This window comes from Lampetra fluviatilis, chromosome 68, assembly GCF_964198595.1.
Source record: "Lampetra fluviatilis chromosome 68, kcLamFluv1.1, whole genome shotgun sequence".
Classification (NCBI taxonomy): Eukaryota; Metazoa; Chordata; class Hyperoartia; order Petromyzontiformes; family Petromyzontidae; genus Lampetra; species Lampetra fluviatilis.
In genome coordinates, this window is record NC_136342.1 from 6143037 (window position 1) to 6156546 (window position 13510).

At 55.4% G+C, this 13510-nt stretch overlaps 1 protein-coding gene across 1 annotated transcript in view; it reads left to right on the top strand.

Annotated features, from left to right (window-relative positions):
* The window catches only part of LOC144952550 (tubulin beta-4B chain), a 41737-nt gene extending 36947 nt beyond the window's left edge, over positions 1–4790 (top strand). The window contains exon 7 of the mRNA XM_078883004.1: positions 4374–4790. The gene's annotated coding sequence lies outside the window, so the exon portion shown is untranslated. The remainder of the gene's footprint in view (positions 1–4373) is intronic.
* The last annotated feature ends 8720 nt before the right edge of the window (positions 4791–13510 follow it).

Sequence of the window (13510 nt, forward strand, 5' to 3'; positions counted from 1 at the left end):
GGGCCGGCTGCGAGCTATGTGGGAGGGGGTGATGTAGTGGTGATACGCGCTGGGGGTATACGTCGTGTGCCAGCGCGTATGTACGTGTGTGTGTGTGGTGACGCGCGCTGACGGGGAGGAGCAGGCGTCAGCGCGCGGGTGGGGGTAGTGCTGCTGATTGGCTGTGTGCCGGTGACGCGCTGAGAGGGAGTGATCGGGTGGCAGCGCGGTGTGATTGGTCGAGGAGTGGAAACACGCGCTGGGCGGAAACGGATCGTAGAGATAGCGCGTGGTGATTGGGTAACTGAGGAGCGGTGCCGACGTTGAGGTCCGCATCCGCTCCGTCTCCCGGGAGGAAGGGATATATAAGGTGATGCACAGAGGAGTAGGGGGGAGAAGTGGAACCATCTAGGAATGAAGACGAAGGTGCAGAGATAGAGCCCGGAGAGGAGAGTAATGGAGAGTAATGGAGAGTAATGGAGAGTAATGTACAAGGTGTAGCCAGAGAGAGAGGAAGGTCTACACGAGCCGAGTAATGTACAGTGTGTAGCCAGAGAGAGTGTAAGGTCTACACGAGCCGAGTAATGCATACGGTGTAGCCAGAGAGAGTGTAAGGTCTACACGAGCCGAGTAATGCATACGGTGTAGCCAGAGAGAGGATAAGGTCTACACGAGATAGGTACTGAAGAGTGTGTAGCCGGAGATGTAAGGTCTACACGAGACGGGTACTGAAGAGGGTGTAGCCAGATGTGTAAAGTCTACACGAGACGAGTGAAGAGTGTAGCGGAGGCGTAAAGTCTACACGAGACGAGGGAAGAGTGTAGCAGAGGCGCAGAGTCTACACGAGACGAGAGAAGAGTGTAGCAGAGGCGCGGAGTCTACACGAGGCACAGAGAGTCAGCAGCACAGAATCTACGGGAGTCGAGAGAAGTGTGGAGTGGAGAGAAGAGGTCACGAGTTGTACCGTTGTATGGTGACCGTACTGTGAAGAAGAGAGGCCACGCGTTGTATCGTTACAAGTCAAGATGTAATAAAAGAAGTGTGTTCCCGTCAAAGGAGTTTCCTGCCGTCATTTCCAATACTTCACCTGTGTAGTGGTGATACGCGCTGGGTGTATATGTCGTGTGCCAGCGCGTATGTACGGGTGTGTGTGTGGTGACGCGCGCTGACGGGGAGGAGCAGGCGTCAGTGCGCGGGTGGGGGTAGTGCTGCTGATTGGCTGTGTGCCGGTGACGCGCCCAGAGGGAGTGATCGGGTAGCAGCGCGGTGTGATTGGTCGGGGAGTGGAAACACGCGCTGAGCGGAACCGGATCGTAGGGATAGCGCGTGGGGATTGGGTAACTGAGGAGCGGTGCCGACGTTGAGGTCCGCATCCGCTCCGTCTCCCGGGAAGAAGGGGTATATAAGGTGATGCACAGAGGAGCAGGGGCGGAAGTGGAACCATCTAAGAATGAAGACGAAGGTGCAGAGATAGAGCCCGGAGAGGAGAGTAATGGAGAGTAATGGAGAGTAGAGGAGAGTGTGTAGCCAGCGAGAGAGAACGGTCTACACGAGCTGAGTAATGCATAGTGTGTAGCCAGCGAGAGAGAACGGTCTACACGAGCTGAGTAATGTATAGTGTGTAGCCAGCGAGAGAGAACGGTCTACACGAGCTGAGTAATGTATAGTGTGTAGCCAGCGAGAGAGAACGGTCTACACGAGCTGAGTAATGTATAGTGTGTAGCCAGCGAGAGAGAACGGTCTACACGAGCTGAGTAATGTATAGTGTGTAGCCAGCGAGAGAGAACGGTCTACACGAGCCGAGTATGCATACGGTGTAGCCAGAGAGAGAGGAAGGTCTACACGAGCCGAGTATGCATACGGTGTAGCCAGAGAGAGAGAGGCAAGGTCTACACGAGGCGAGTGGAGAGTGTAGCCGAGGCGCGGAGTCTACACGAGGCACAGAGAGCCGGCAGCACAGAATCCAGAGTCAAGAGAAGCGCATTGTGAAGAAGAGAGGCCACGCGTTGTATTGTTACAAGTCAAGATTTAATAAAAGAAGTGTGTTCCCGTCAAGGAGTTTCCTGCCGTCATTTTCCAATACTTCATCTGGTGTCAGAAGTGGGATACATGCTTGATTTATATGGACGATGTCATTGTTTTCAGTAAAACGTTTGAGGAACACCTCCGGCGATTGAGAGGGGTGTTCTTGCGAATGCGATCGGCTAAGTTGAAATTTAAACCGGCCAAATGTCACCTCCTTCGTAGGTCCGTTAGATACTTGGGTCACATTGTCGATTCTTCGGGGATCTCCACCGATCCCGCGAAGACGGATTGTGTCGGTTCGTGGCCGACACCTACGTCCGTTTCCGACGTGCGTAGTTTCATCGGGTTTGCTTCTTATTATCGGCGGTTCGTTGAGCACTTCGCCACTATTGCAAAACCCTTGCACGCTCTAACGGCGAAGGGAGTGAAGTTCAAATGGGGACCGGAGGAGGAGGCCGCGTTTCGCTCCCTCCGGGACGCCTTGGTGGGTGCCCCACCCTTGTGTTATCCCGATTTTGCCAGTCCCTTTTTGCTGGACACGGATGCTAGCAACACGGGCATTGGGGGGGTGCTATCCCAAGTCGTTGGGGGTGTCGAAAGAGTTGTCGCCTACGGTAGTAGGGTGTTGTCTCCGGCGGAGCAGCGCTACTGTGTCACCCGTCGCGAGCTGCTTGCCATTGTTTTTTTTGTGCAGCAGTTTAGGCCATATCTTTATGGTCGTCACTTTACAGTCCGAACGGACCACGCGGCGCTACAGTATTCATTGAGGGTCGCCCAGCCCTCGGGCCAGTTGTCGCGTTGGTTGGAAGTCCTCCAGGACTATCAGTTTACGACTACGTACCGTAAGGGGTTGCGACACACGAATGCCGATTGCTTGTCGCGGTTGTTGCCTTGTGATGAATGCGCGTGTTTGTCGGGATCGGCGCGCTGTAAACCGACGCTTGCGGGGGAGATGGGGGCACTGGCTGCGACAGCGGGCGCACCGATCGGGGATGATTCCACTGCCTCTCAGGGTCGGGACTCGCTGCTCTCGCTGTCGCTCAGCGAATGGGGCCGCCTCCAGATGGCGGACAGCTCGCTGCTAGCATTGCGCCGCAAGGTTGGGGGTCCCGAGGGGGACCAGGAGCGTACCGGCTCCTATGTACTTGAGCGGGGCGTGTTATTGAAATGGGACAGTTTGTCCCGGCGGAACGCACTCGTGGTGCCTTCCGCTGTGAGGGGGAGGGTTGTCTTGGCGGCACACGAACGCCTCTTGCACTTGGGAGTTAACAAGACGCTTGCCCTGCTTCAGCGTGACTATTACTGGCCGGGAATGGGAAGTGATGTGGTGCATATTCTGAAGGGGTGCGTTGAGTGCGCCAGGCGTAAACCACCGGCCGTGGCAGCTAATCCACCGCTGCAATCTATTCAGGTCTCGCGTACCAACGAGCTCGTTGCACTCGATATTTTGGGGCCCTTCCCAGTCACGCCGAGAGGGAATAAATATTTGTTAGTGGGGGTCGAATACTTTACCCGATGGCCTATGGCGTGGCCTCTCGCTAACCAGTCGGCAGCGGCTGTGACGGATGCCTTCGTCCAGGGCTATGTCCTGGACAAGGGGGCTCCCGAACGCCTGCTGACCGACCAAGGTAAAAAATTTTCGAGTAAATTGTTGCAAGAGGTGTGCGATCTGTTGGGTACCAAGAAGGTGCGTACCTCCCCGTACCACCCGCAGACTGACGGGATGGTGGAGAGACTCCACAAAACCTTGACTTCCATGCTGTGCCAGCAGGTGTGCGAGGCACATGTAGATTGGGACCTGCAGGTCCCGGGAGTCCTTGCCGCGTATAGAATGGCCCCCCATGCAGCTACGGGGTTTTCCCCATTCTATTTGATGTACGGTCGGGAAGCTGACCCGCCAATAGAAACGCAACTTGGCCTGTCCGCTCCACGAACTAATTCTAATTTGGCAGAACATATTAAGTTTAATATTCACAAGCTGACAGAGGCGAGGGAGGCCGCGCGGCTTAATTCGCGGGCTCGCCAAATTGCTAATGAACGGTTGCGGGCACGGAAGGTGTCCATGCACGAATGGAAACCAGGTGACAGGGCCTGGCTGCATTGCCCTCAGGCACCCTTGGCTACGTCGCCTAAATTGTTGAGACCGTGGAGGGGACCCGTGGAGGTCGTGCGCGTTGCACGGCCCCAGTGCGTTCAGATAAAGTGGGGAAAGCGCCGGTGGTACGTTCACCCCTCCCGACTGAAACCGTTCTCGCCTCCATATGGCCTCCCCTTGTGTCGTGATGGCCGGGCGTGTGACGTGACCGGCGACCCAGAGGGGGAAATGTCTCTGCCTGATCCACACGTATTTTCGCCTGATCTGCTCCCAGGTGTCTCGGAACTGACAGCTGCCGATCACCGGCGGCCGGATCTCCGCAGCGGGGCCGGCCCTTTCAGGCCCGTTCCGCGCCGTCTGGAGCAGCCGGAACCGCCGGACGGTCGTCAGTGTCCCGCCCCATACGATGGACCAGCCAGACGGACTCGCGCCAGGTCGTGCTACTTTGCATGACCTGCCTCGTGAGGAGTCGGGGCAGTTGGAGCGCCTCGTCACTGCGTGTAGTCGCAGGGACGTGGGGCGCGTTCGTTTCGAATTTGCTCGTATCGTGTTATTGTTGACTTTTCGGGTTCATTGTCAATCTGTACATAGTTATTCTTGTTGTTGTTGTTGTGGTGTTATGTTACGGGGCACACTCGGGGGGTTACGGGGTTTTTTTTTGTTGGTTGTCGTTTTATCGTCGCGGTTGGTTGTTGTTAGCAGCCGGGCCGGCTGCGAGCTATGTGGGAGGGGGTGATGTAGTGGTGATACGCGCTGGGTGTATATGTCGTGTGCCAGCGCGTATGTACGGGTGTGTGTGTGGTGACGCGCGCTGACGGGGAGGAGCAGGCGTCAGTGCGCGGGTGGGGGTAGTGCTGCTGATTGGCTGTGTGCCGGTGACGCGCCCAGAGGGAGTGATCGGGTAGCAGCGCGGTGTGATTGGTCGGGGAGTGGAAACACGCGCTGAGCGGAACCGGATCGTAGGGATAGCGCGTGGGGATTGGGTAACTGAGGAGCGGTGCCGACGTTGAGGTCCGCATCCGCTCCGTCTCCCGGGAAGAAGGGGTATATAAGGTGATGCACAGAGGAGCAGGGGCGGAAGTGGAACCATCTAAGAATGAAGACGAAGGTGCAGAGATAGAGCCCGGAGAGGAAAGTAATGGAGAGTAATGGAGAGTAGAGGAGAGTGTGTAGCCAGCGAGAGAGAACGGTCTACACGAGCTGAGTAATGCATAGTGTGTAGCCAGCGAGAGAGAACGGTCTACACGAGCTGAGTAATGTATAGTGTGTAGCCAGCGAGAGAGAACGGTCTACACGAGCTGAGTAATGTATAGTGTGTAGCCAGCGAGAGAGAACGGTCTACACGAGCTGAGTAATGTATAGTGTGTAGCCAGCGAGAGAGAACGGTCTACACGAGCTGAGTAATGTATAGTGTGTAGCCAGCGAGAGAGAACGGTCTACACGAGCCGAGTATGCATACGGTGTAGCCAGAGAGAGAGGAAGGTCTACACGAGCCGAGTATGCATACGGTGTAGCCAGAGAGAGAGAGGCAAGGTCTACACGAGGCGAGTGGAGAGTGTAGCAGAGGCGCAGAGTCTACACGAGGCGAGAGAGGAGTGTAGCCGAGGCGCGGAGTCTACACGAGGCACAGAGAGCCGGCAGCACAGAATCCAGAGTCAAGAGAAGCGCATTGTGAAGAAGAGAGGCCACGCGTTGTATTGTTACAAGTCAAGATTTAATAAAAGAAGTGTGTTCCCGTCAAGGAGTTTCCTGCCGTCATTTTCCAATACTTCACCTGTATAAAAGACACCTGGGAGCCAGAAATCTTTCTGATTGAGAGGGGGTCAAATACTTATTTCCCTCATTAAAATGCAAATCAATTTATAACATTTTTGACATGCGTTTTCTGGATTTTGTTGTTATTCTGTCTCTCACTGTTCAAATAAACCTACCATTAAAATTATAGACTGATCATTTCTTTATCAGTGGGCAAACGTACAAAATCAACAGGGGATCAAATACTTTTTTCCCTCACTGTACCTAGCCTAGTATACTGGAGGTTGTGGGTTCGATCTCGACCCTGACACCTTTATATTTGGAATTTGCGTGTGTCTCTCTCCCCGTGGTCGCGTGAATTTTTGTCCCGAGTCCTCCGGTTTTTCCCTCTACATCTAGAATCAACATCTCGTGTTTTAGAGTATTTGGCTGCTATACATTTCAAAATGATAAGCCACTTCGTGGATCTATCGTTTCTGGTCAGGTCACTTCTGATAAAGAGCTATATAGTTCAGTGAACCTTCCCTGGTAAAATACAAATAGTTTGTAAAGTATAAAACAGAGGCAGATGTTCCTTTAAAGGGGTCCATGTTTCACAAATATAGAAAACCCAAAGCTTTGCGTGTATGTACATACGTATGTTGAACTTCTTTCGCACCGTGCTAATCGGGAGGCACGGGGCAATAGGCCAGGTAGTGTCATGCCACAGATAGCATAACAAGGCCAACCCCTAACGAATCCCGCAACATGCATTATGGGTGGATATATGCAAACACTAAACCCCTGTGTGTGAGGTGGGGGTGTTACACTTGGGTGAGATTGACTCAGAGTTGCCCATTTAGCCGACGGCCTTCCCCCCACGCATCGCTCTGGGTCTCGGAGATGTGGCGTTTGGCCGAGCCTCCAGCTGTCGGAGAGCGAGCCAAGAGGAGGGTCCGAGGGGTGGATGGGGAGTGTGAAGGAGTGTTTGCCCAATACAGGACGAAGAAGACGCGGACGAGGACTTGGATGATGGGGACACGCTGATGGCAGCTCACATCGCGTCTGGCGGCCGGGGCAAGGGGGCTGTGCGGCACGTCCCCCAGAGGAGTCCCGTTGGTGGAGATTAAGCGGTGATGGGCGCACGAAGGCCTGTCGGAAACTTTACCATTCATGCAAATTCTTAGTTTGTTATATGTCGCCACTGTGGTGAGATGTTAACGCATTTGCCTGGTATGCAAGAGGTTGTGGGTTCGATCCTGACGCCTGCTGTATGTTTAGAGTTTGTGGCTCTCTCCCCCTGCGGTCACGTGGATTTTTTCTCCGGATCCTCCAGTTTTTCCCCTGCACATTTAGAATCATGCGTGTTTAGATTATTTTGATGCCATACATTTTCACATGATATGCCACATTGTTGAGCCATCATTTGTGGCCAGGTTACTTCTGAAATATCAGGTAGTACCTCAGTGGGCTTTACCTGGTAAGATAAAAATAACTTTTAGATTTACTTGTATGTATTTTAATAGTTAGTTGTTTACCTTTCCTATACTTTGCACTCCTATCGTGTTTTTGTATTGTTTGTTGTTGTAACTTACCCCGTGCCCCTAATGGACATCTGTAAAAAAAGAGCTTTATAGCTCATCGGATTCCTCCAGTATAAAATATTCTGATATCATAGGCCTTGATCAGATGAATAAGGCAGAAATGTAAGTCCGGTTAAAATTCCTCACCTCTGCAGTAGCAGATGGACGGAGATTGGCGTCTGTGCAGGACAGCCATAGCCTGAAACCACACCGGGCCTCCGCAAGCCTCTCCTTTGCGTGCCTGGCAAGGCAATGATGAATAATACTTGCCAGGACAGTTCACACTCACATTCGCACACACACAAATTGGGAGAACACAATCTCCGTGCTAGTGATGGCGATGAGGATGATGGTCTCTGTGGTGGTTGTTGTGATTGGCACAGTAGGGGGCACAGCTGGTGTGTCTGTGAGTCATCTCAGTCAACCCATGACACCTGCAGGGTCTTTACCATGATCTGTCAGCGAGCCTTCGACACTTCACATGACCTCAAAGTGCACCTCGCCTGGCACAGGCACCGTGGTGATGTCACCGCCCCTTAGTGGCGAATGGCGGGTGCTGTGTGATTCGGTCTTAAAATTAACGAATATTATAATTAATTATTCTCACAAACTCGTTGTTTAGGCTATGTTATTATCAATGATGAGACCTCACGTCTCAGGTTCATAGATCTCACCAGCAGGATGGACTCAGAATTGAGTTGCATCATACATGTGTAATGAGCGAATTCCACGACATGTCGTGTAGAGGGTACTTCTTCATTTATTCTTACACGGGCACAACACAGGCCAACCTTATCTTTCTCACTATGAGTACAGTACTTAGATATTAGCGTCTCTACTGGCTACATATGTCGTGGTCAAGGTTGACACCAAGGTTGACACAGGTCACACAGGTCACACAAGCTAGGGGAGAGGTACGTACTGGTCTGGACCGGTCCGGACCGGCAGGGACGAGAGGTGGTTGGAACCGCTCTGAGGGGAGGGGGCTGGCGAGAGCCAGGGCCCCGAGACACCCCCGCCCCTCAGAGGGAGGAGATATAAGACGGCTCCCGGAGAGCGGAGGGGGTCAATCTGAGGAGAAGCTGAAGGAGGTGCGGCCGGAGATCCTGGACCCCCAAGCCTCGAGGATGCCGCCCCGCTGGGACTGAGTGGGCTGAGTAGCTATAGGCTAGGGAAGGAGAGTAACTGGGTAGCTGTAGGCTAGGGAAGGGGAGTAAGGAGAAGAGAGCCGGAGGCTGTACCTCCCTAGGTTGTGTGGTTGGGCTGTTCCCCCAGTGAGTCCGGAGGACTAGTGTTATTGGAATAAAAGCGTGTGGCCTCTACGAAGTCTCTGCCTCATTCAAGAATACTACAACTGGTGTTAGAAGCGGCCAACGAACCTCGCCAACATGGAAACAAGACAGAAAGCGCTCACCAGGGGCCAGGAGAAGGACGTCGAGGGCGACGCTGAGCCGGAGTCGGGAGCGCCATTTCCGGGGGACGGGTCTGCAGGGGCGGGCTCGGGTTCTCCGGGGCCCTCCAGGAGTCCGCCGACGTCGGGATGGGCGATCCAGTCGGCCCATGCCCGGCTGGCCGATCTCCTCCATGCCGCTGCCTCCATCCTCGACGAGCTCACGCTGGGGGGAGCGGGAGCACCGGGTGGAGAACCAGGCCGGAGGATGGGACGGGTTCCCGCCGAGAAACGCGCCATTCCCGCGCAAAATTTTGACATCGCCTCCGGAGGGGGAAACGTCACTTCCGCTGGGAATGCGGCCGCCGGAGATGACGTCACTTCCGCCGGGGGGGTCACCGCTTCCGGGGGAAATGACGTCACCCGCCCAGGAGGTCATGGGGCACAGGTGACTCGCGTCACATCCGGCATCGGCGGCCTTACATCGGGAGAAGCAGAGTTTTCGGGTAGGTGCCCGCCGATTTGGTCGGATATTTTGCCGCCGGAAGATGCTTCAAATACTGCACTTGGGACGCTGCTGTCTTCAAGGGGGGACTACATCCCGGCGCTGCAACAGCGCTTGCCTTCGCTGCAGGTTTTCGCGGCAAAGGGGGGGGACTGGGCTGCTTTTTCACGCCGTTTCGTGGCAAATGCCGAGACGGCTGGGTGGTCTGCCGACATCGCTCTCCGAGCCCTGCCTTCCGCCTTGGACGACGTGGCCTTGGCCACGTTCCTCCTTATTCCACGGAGGGAGCGCTCCACCTTGCAGGAGGCCCTCAATCGGATGGCCTTAGTGTATGGACCTCCATCCGAAACAAGACATCGTTTCGCCAGTCGGAGGAGGGAGGCGGACGAGACACCCCTCGCCTATCAGAGTGCACTGATGGCGTTGGCTCAAGCGGCCTATCCTCGAATGGACGATGTGGGCCTGGACTCCATAGTGCTTGAGAAGTTGCTGCTGCTGGCTCGGGAACTGAGGATTGCCGTCCACGTCAAAGATGAAGCTAACCTTTCCTCGCTGGGGGCGGCACATTACTTACACACAGAGTTGCTCCTCCAGCGGGATGGGCAGGTGGCGGCGTGCGCCGCTGCAAGAGTTGACGAGGTCCCGGATACCCAGGCCTTCGCGTCGCAGCGGGCCGCCAGTTGGAGGGGGGCCGACCGGCCTCGCCAAGGGGAAACCCGGAGGAGACACGGATCCCCGCGGGCGTGGGCTCGCGTCACGTGCTACAACTGTGGCCAGCTGGGTCACCTGGCATCGGGTTGCCCAGCACCCCGGCGCCGAGCTCCGGGTCGTCCACCATCGTCCGCCCGTCCACCGGCCGCTCCACAAGAACCCCAGGCATGTCGCGACACCTCACGCACACGGTCCCTGCCCGCATCTCATACACCGCATACACCGCCAATCGGCGCGCCACTAAATCGCGTTGCGTTGAGGGGGGGGGAGCGGAACGCGGCTGATGTTCGGGGGCCACTTCGCGCTGTTCAGTGGTCCGAGTTGGCCCACAGGGTCGTGGCTGCGGCGACGGGCTCGTCGGTTATTCTCGGGGATATTGAGGGAATTCAATTTCGATTGCTGGTCGATACGGGAGCTTCGGCTACTATAATTTCAGACCTCATATACAACGTGTTACCAAAGAGATGTCAGGCACTCACCCCGTTCTCCGTCCCTTGCTTTGCGGCGAATGGGGGTTCCCTGGGGATTATTGGCCAAATAACTGCACAAATTTGTATTGGCGACATTAAATTATCTGGTCCCGTTTTGGTTTCCGATGCCTTGGCCGTTCCCTGTTTGTTGGGTACGGACTTCTTGGGGAGGATGCCCATCAAAATTTTAATTGACAAAGGCTGCATCGAGCTTCCTTCGGGCCGCCGGATGGCGTTTCTGCCCTCACCAAACCGGCTGCGCACAGCTTGCACGACTGTTCCGGCTATGGCGTCTGAAACCGTGCGGATTCCGCCGGGTGCGCAGATGCTAATACCGCTTCATTTACGCAAACCACTGGAGGCAGACGCTACGTCGGGGGTTTTGTTGTCTCCTTCCAATACGACCGAGCGAGGGTTGGACCTGGTGGGTGCACAAACGCTTGTGCCTAGAGATGGACAGCCCTTCATTCAGGTGCTGAATGCGGGGTTGCGGACGAAGGTCGTGCACCGAGGGGCTGTCATTGCACATGCGTCGCTGCCGCTGCACACTGACTCCGTCGCGGCTCATGTCGGTGAGGCACCGGCGTTCGGGACGCAGGTGGGTGTCGATGAGGCATGGATGGATTCTCTCTGTTCAGGGGCTGAAAATCTTTCAGAGTCACAAAGATTAAAGCTGCGCATGTTGCTTCGTGAATTTCCCGATGTTTTTAGCAAACACAAATTCGATGTTGGGTGCACTAATCTATTGAAACACCACATTGATACGGGAGATTCCGCTCCCATTCGGCAAAATCCGTTCCGATTGAGTCCGGCAGAGAAGGAACATGTCCGGTTGGCAGTGAATGACATGCTTGCCGCTGACATTGTGGCTCCCTCCAACAGCCCATGGGGTGCGCCGATTGTGCTTGTTAAAAAACATGATGGCAGTTTGAGGTTTTGTGTGGATTTTCGGAAGCTTAACAAGGTTTCGCTGGCGGACGCGTATCCGCTCCCTCGCATGGACGAGTCGCTCGATGCCTTGGCGGGGGCACGGTATTTTTCAACCTTGGACCTTTTGTCGGGGTTTTGGCAACTGCCCTTGGATGACGCTTCCAAACCTAAGACCGCGTTTCGTACGCCACAGGGCCTTTATCAGTTCAATCGGTTGCCCATGGGATTGCACTCAGCTCCAGCGACGTTCCAGAGATTGATGGAACTGGTCCTCGCTGGCCTGCAGTGGGACTCTTGTCTTATATATCTGGACGACGTGATTATTTTCAGCCGTACGTTTGAGGAACATCTGGACAGACTGCGGGCTGTATTTCTCAGAGTGCGATCGGCTAACCTTAAATTTAAGCCTCAGAAATGTTTTCTGTTGCGTGAATCGGTGCGGTACCTCGGCCACGTTGTCAGTTCTACGGGTATAGCCACCGATCCTGCTAAAACTGACTGTGTAAGAACGTGGCCCACGCCCACGTCTGTGGGGGAAGTCCGCAGCTTTATAGGCTTTGCGTCCTATTACCGCCGGTTTGTTGAGGGGTTTGCGACGATCGCCAAACCCCTTCATGCTCTGACGGCTAAGGGGGCTAAATTCCATTGGGGGGAAGAGGAAGACAGGGCGTTCAGGGCGCTTCGCGATGCCCTTGTCCGAGCTCCTCCCTTATGCTATCCCGATTTCACATTGCCCTTCATCCTGGACACCGATGCCAGCAATACCGGCATCGGCGCGGTGCTTTCGCAGGTGGTCAACGGGGTCGAACGGGTCGTTGCCTACGGCAGTAGAGTCCTGTCTCCGGCAGAACAACGTTATTGCGTCACCCGCCGTGAACTGCTCGCGATTGTCGTGTTTGTTCAACAATATCGACCGTACCTATACGGTAGGCATTTTACGGTTCGTTCAGATCACGCCGCGCTACAGTATGCGTTGAAAATAGACCAGCCGTCCGGCCAGCTGTCACGTTGGCTTGAGGTCCTACAGGACTACACGTTCACGGTGGTGTACCGGAAGGGGACACAACATTCAAACGCGGATGGCTTGTCACGCCTCCCTCCGGGTGATGGGTGCGCGTGTTTTATGGGTTCGGGGAGATGCAAATCGGCCACGAGTACCGCTCCGGCTTCCCCCTTGGCGGCGGCAGCAGGGGTGGTCGATGGGGAACCTGTCACCGAGGGGGACTCACAGGTGTTGGTCGCTCGCGACTCGCTCCTCGATCTGCCTCTGGACGAATGGGGACGGTTCCAGATGGAAGACAATTCCCTCCTCAGGTTACGCCGTCGTGCGGAGAGAGGGGGAGATTGTCAGGGAAAGGTAGGTACTGTCAGCTTGCGGGAGGGTCTCCTCATGTCATGGGACGCCAGCTCGGGGCGTTACAAAATCGTCGTCCCCACCGCTCTGCGGGGCAGGGCCGTGTGGGCGGCGCACGAACGCATCCTGCATTTGGGTATTCACAAAACGCTCGCTACACTGCAATTGGATTTTTTTTGGCCGGGAATGGCGCGCGATGTCGCCGACCTTTTGAATAGTTGCACGCAGTGTGCGCGGCGGAAACACCCGGCTAGGGCGGCTTGCCCACCCCTTCAGTCCATTCAGGTGTCCCGGGTTAACGAGCTGGTGGCCCTTGACATTCTGGGTCCCTTCCCTGTCACCGCTCGGGGTAATAAGTACCTGCTGGTTGGGGTTGAATATTTCACCCGTTGGCCTATGGCCTGGCCCCTCCCCAACCAGTCGGCGGCAGCCATTGCGGAGGCGTTTCTCCAGGGCTACGTCCTGGATAAGGGCGCCCCGGAACGGCTGCTAACCGACCAGGGAAAGAACTTTTCGTCCAATCTTCTGCGGGAGGTTTGTGACCTTTTGTGCACGCAGAAGGTCCGGACTTCCCCCTACCACCCGCAGACCGATGGTATGGTCGAACGTCTACACCGGACCATTACCTCTATGTTGTGTCATCAGGTAGACGACACACAGTTGGATTGGGACCTGAGGATTCCCGGAGTTCTGGCCGCATATAGGTTGGCGCCTCACGCGGCCACGGGCTATTC